Genomic DNA, 5891 nt, shown 5'->3' on the forward strand with positions numbered 1-5891 from the left:
GACTGTGTTATTATGAAAGAGATCTTGCTGCCTCCTCTGCTCTCCTCCATCAGTAGGATGTTACCTCAGCAGCTTGAGTCACAGGTGCATTTCTTTGTTCATCAGTTTGAATAACGTGTTTGGCCGGACACAGTGAACTCACACACACACACACACACACACACACCACACACACACACACACAGACTAGAGAATCAACAATGCAACAAGGGACTGAAGTCAGAAAGTGCAGTAAGTTTGTTGTTGGACAGAACTGTCTCTGTCGTTGCCGACCATCGCCATGAGGGGAGTTCATACAGAGTTCATCTTGGTTCCTTGGCAACAGCTCTGGTCTCAGAGAACACAGCTCAAGGACTGACATCATGGGTTGGATGGAGGGAAAACTGACTGGCCCTCCTTGTAGCAAGAGATTTGTATCTCCCACCCAAGAAAACACACAAACACACATCCGTGCACACTGACGCACACATGCCATGCACCCACACAGTCTCTCACACAGAGCTGGAGAACTTCAACTGTCAGTGTGTCTTTGGATCCGTCAACGTGTCTTTGAAAACTGGCCTCCACACACAGGCCCAAGCCCTACACAGTGGGGCCTAGAAATAGCCTGTTTACTTATGTGAGTCATCGCGTCAATAATTTACTTCACAGCTTCCTCTGTACTGCCTAAAGTCTGAGGCGCAGGTCTAGGCAGAAATTACAGTGTGGCTGGGCCTGAATAACAGTGACTGGGACATTTTCCAGCAAAAAAATACCCAGACATCAGTGGTGCTGTTCTGGTGCATGGAGAAGTGGGTTTAGTCTAATTTAGCCGAACATGTCCTAAACGGCTTGCCTGGCCGAATGAAAGGCGCCCTGTGTGAAAAATTATATGAGAAACAGATGTAATTTTACATTTCTTTATTTAACTATGCAAGTCAGTTAAGAACAAATTATTATTTACAATGACAGCGGGTTAACTGCCTTGTTCAGGGGCAGAAGGACAGATTTTTACCTTGTCAGCTCAGGAATTCGATCTTGCAACCTTCCCGGTTACTGGCCCAACGCTCTAACCACTAGTCGACCTGCCGCACCATGTAGGCTACTCTGAATTACCAAAAATCGTGGCAATGCGAATGACATCCACCATGATATCCATAATTAAATAACAGGCCTGATATGTTAGGCTAAGAGACCAGATAAGCGCGGAGGTAAGACATGGAACAGATTTATGTGGTGTTGCGTTACATGACAACAGGATAGTGAGGATATCCTACACTTCACAGCAGTTATTTGCTGCTTATGCATCTCTATGCGTTTTGCTAGAGGAGATTTATGGGTTACCAAAAAAGACCATGGCTACATTCAGTTCCAAACACCATGGTTTCCACAMATTTTTACCCTACTATTACTATTCTTCTATAACTTTTCCAGGCTGTAGACTTTGCCACATGTAGGCTATATCGTCTATAGGGGAAATGGTGATCGCTACCGGATCGAGGCAGGGCCTAAACGTCATAACCTGTCCCTAAAAGCTCTTCTGCCGAGAAGCAAAACAAAGACGATGGGAGGCTAAACTTTAGAACTCACCAGACCTGAATAAATCCACAATTCTCTGTGTATATCAGGAGTCGGCGAACAGAGCGGAGCTGTCCGGTGCTGAAATCTTTGATCCCGACTTTCGCCGGGCTCAGCAAGCGCCAGCTGTAATGAATGTAATTCACCGGATATAACCTAACGTACTTGAAAGCACACAGTCATGTCAGGTTCAAGTTGTTTACTGAACTCAACAGGTTACCTTACATTACGTTACATTTCATGACACCGGCCAAGCTGCCTTAACTGCCTGTGGTTTACTTTTTAAACCCATATTGTCAAATATTTCACATGATTTGTGTTTGTGTACGCTACTTTGTGCATGACCTCTATTGTGCTATATAACTGATACGGCCGTCTACCTCCACTACACTGCTTTGATACGCATCAGTGGGGATTAAGAAGTGAGTCTACGCAATGCCCACTGAAAAAAGTGTATAACATCCAGTACACCACTACCCGAAATATTTAAGTGAAAATTAGTGCAATCCTATTTTATCATTTAACACATAACGCAGGATAAATGTGACTAACAACAACAAATTTACCTTGACAAACAAGGCCGTTATTATTACCAAGGTAGGCAGCGCAAGAGCGCAAAATACACAACTGCTTACAACAACGCTGACAAAAAAAAGGCCGATTGTCCAAGTCAAACGGTAAACAAACATAATGAAATACACAACGTCTATCACGTAGCGGCTAGGTCCTAGCCAACAAATATTCAGAGAGATCAAAAGAGAAAGAGAGATTCTACAGACAAGTGCAGTGATAAAAATACCGTCACAAAATATGGATAATGGATGAAGTGTTTAGTACGACAGACCAACCTTTATGAAATAATCGTAATGTTYACAATAACTTAAGTTGATAAAAAATACCTAACACATCATTAGGTGATAATATATGTATCACAAAATAAATCAAGGAGGCACTGAACAGGAAAAAGAAGGCCTTTTGAAAAGGGAGATGGGATGAGTTGAGAGTAGTATAGAATGAGATTAAAGGGCTGATCAGGAAAGGCAAACATGAATACAAACTGAAGCTAGAACGTAACCTGCAAACGAATAACATGAAGTATGTCTGGGATGGTATGAAGAAAATAACAGCTACAGCACCAGCGGACAACTACAGAGTGATGAGGCAAGGGACAGAGCTGCAGAGTTTAACCAGTCTACCAGATTCGATAATACGATTTCTCAGCAGAGCAACAGCAGATAGGAGAGGTGCTGGACTCTGATCTGGGAAGCACTGAGCCCATGAGCTTGTTAGCTAGCTCGCGCTCCCGCTAGTGTTAGCCCTACTGTTAGCATTTTGCATTGGCATTAACATTTTAGCACGACCTCAACGGTTTGGGATGAGTTGGACCGCAGAGTGAAGGAAAAGCAGCTAACCAGTGCTCAGCATATGAGGGAATTCCTTCAAGACTGTTGGAAAAGCATTCCAGGTGAAGCTGGTTGAGAGAATGCCAAGAGTGTGCAAAGCTGTCATCAAGGCAAAGGGTGGCTACTTTGAAGAATCTAAAATATATTTTGATGTATTTTTTGGGGTTACTACATGAATCCATGTGTGTTAATTCATAGTTCTGATGTCTTCACTATTATCCTACAATGTAGAAAATAGTACAAATAAACTCTTGAATGAGTAGGTGGGTCCAAACTTTTGACTGGTACTGTATATCGTTCATTGTATTTATATTATGTATGCATTTCAACAATACTGTAATTTTTATTTGAGCTCATTTGCCCGAGTTTCATGTGTAAAAGTTCAACAAKCTGTTTAGTCTATTGCCATGTGTCTAGGCCATGTGTCTATGCCTGCTGTAGTGTAAAGCCCTTGCTGTTATAGACTTACCTGTGCTAGCTTATACAGCCATGTCATTCACATAAATTCAGTGCTATAGCCTAAGTTCTTTCACGTCTTTTCTTTCAGAACCACATACTTAATGTCAGATTTCACTGGACATGATTCTCCATTATCTGAACCATGAGTGGTCAGGTGTGTGTGTGGATATTTGACGCTAGGGGTCAGATTATAWWTWTWTTTTTTTTAAATAACGTTCCCAAGGTAAACGGACTATTTCTCAGGTCCAGATCGTAGAATATGCATATAATTTACAGATTAGGATAGAAAACACTCCAAAGTTTCCAAAACTGTCAAAATATTGTCTGTGAGTATAACAAAACTGATTCTGCAGGCGAAAACCTGAGAAAATCTAACCCGGAAGTGATTTTTTCTTTTTTAAATCTGTGTTTCCTGGCCGTCTTTCTTCCATTTAAAGGGGTATCAACCAGATTCCTTTTCCAATGGCTTCCCCAGGCTGTGACCAGGCTTTAGACATAGTTTCAGACTTTTATTTTGAAAAATGAGCGAGATTTTTCAAAACTAGTCAGGTGTCCTCTGATTAGTTCCTGCGCGCGAGAGGGGTAGCTCTCCATTTTCTTTCTCACTTTTATTGAATAGGTTACGGTCCGGTTGAAATATTATCGATTATGTTTGTTAAAAACAACCTGAGGATTGATTATAAAAAACATTTGACATGTTTCTACAAACATTACGGATACTTTTTGGAATTTTTGTCAAACGGAACGAGGCTTTGGTTTTCTGAACATAACGCGCAACCCAAATGGCGTTTTTTTGTTATAAAAGTAATATTTATTGAAACAAAAAGAACATTTGTTGTGTAACTGGGAGTCTCGTGAGTGCAAACATCCGAAGATTATCAAAGGTAAGCGATTCATTTTATTGCTTTTCTGACTTTCGTGACCATGCTAATTTGGGGCTAGCTGTTGTAGCATTGATTGATACACTCACTAAAACTTGGATTGCTTTCGCTGCAAAGCATATTTTCAAAATCTGACACGATAGGTGGATTAACAACAAGCTAAGCTGGGTTTTGGTATATTTCACTTGTGATTGCATGATTATAAATATTGTTAGTAATATTTTGCGCCCTGCAATTCAGCGGTTGTTTAGGAAAATGATCCCGCTAAAGGGATCCGTAGCGCAGAGAAGTTAACCTGGACATCTGCCTCATCCTTGTTCTGACCAGACATTCTGTAGTGGTTACTACCGGCCTCAAGCCGTAGCACCTAAGGTTTCTCATTATATTCATGGTCCTTCGATTCTCTACAACCCTACCTCTTATATGTCATGTGGTGAAGTAGCTGAAGTGTCATGGCCGTCGAATGAACAGGACCAAGGTGCAGCGTGGTGAGCGTAAATATTCATTTATTTAGGTGAATACGCCGACAAAACAATAAACACTACAAAACAACCGTGAAGCTTAAGGCTATGTGCCACAAACAAAGTTAACCTCCCACAAAGACAGGTGCGAAAAAGGGCTACCTAAGTATGGTTCTCAATCAGAGACAACGATAGACAGCTGTCCCTGATTGAGAACCTTACCCGGCCAAAACATAGAAATACAAATAATAGAACTAAAGAACATAGAATACCCACCCCAAATCACACMCTGACCAAATAGAGACATAAAAAGGACCTCTAAGGTCAGGGCGTGACATGAAGAGGATCAATCCCAGTAAGTCAGCAGGGCCTGATGGGGTTAAAGCCAGAGCTAATCAACTGGCTTTCATACTGCAATATATTTTCCACCTGTCCCCCTAATACTGTCAAATATTCCTACTAAATGGAAAACATCATGCATAGTGTCCATCTCAAAGAATGCAGGAGGTACTGCACTGATAGACTTTAGACCAGTGGATTTGACATCACAAGTGATGAAAACCTTAAGGGTATTAAAACCCGCTCTAAGACGAGGTGTCGGCCTAACTGGATCCTGGTGGTGAAGACGCTCTACCTCCACAGAGTATTATACTACTATAGTATTATRCTGTACGAGCACCTGGAGAAGCCCGGCTGTGTGGTGGAAACAAAATGTTCTTTGACTTCTCCAGTGCTTTCAATACCACACAGCCCCACCTGCTGGCCCGGAAGCTAAAGGACATCCACGTAAACCCAAACACAATCAAATGGACTGTGAACTACCTGAGCAATAGACCACAGTTGGTAAGACTGAACCAGGAAGTATCAGATCGGATATGTACAAACACGGGGGGCGCCGCAGGGGATGGTCCTGTCACCTTTTCTGTTTACCCTCTACTCACATGATTTCACACACAACAATGAACTGAGCCACTTACAGAAATTCTCTGACGACTCTGCTATAGTCAGCTGTGTGATGAGAGGAGACTCTGCTATAGTCACCTGTGTGATGAGAGGAGACTCTGCTTTAGTCAGCTGTGTGATGAGAGGAGACTCTGCTATAGTCAGCTGTGTGATGAGAGGAGACTGCT

The sequence above is a fragment of the Salvelinus sp. IW2-2015 genome, linkage group LG23 (assembly GCF_002910315.2).
Source record: "Salvelinus sp. IW2-2015 linkage group LG23, ASM291031v2, whole genome shotgun sequence".
NCBI lineage: Eukaryota > Metazoa > Chordata > Actinopteri > Salmoniformes > Salmonidae > Salvelinus > Salvelinus sp. IW2-2015.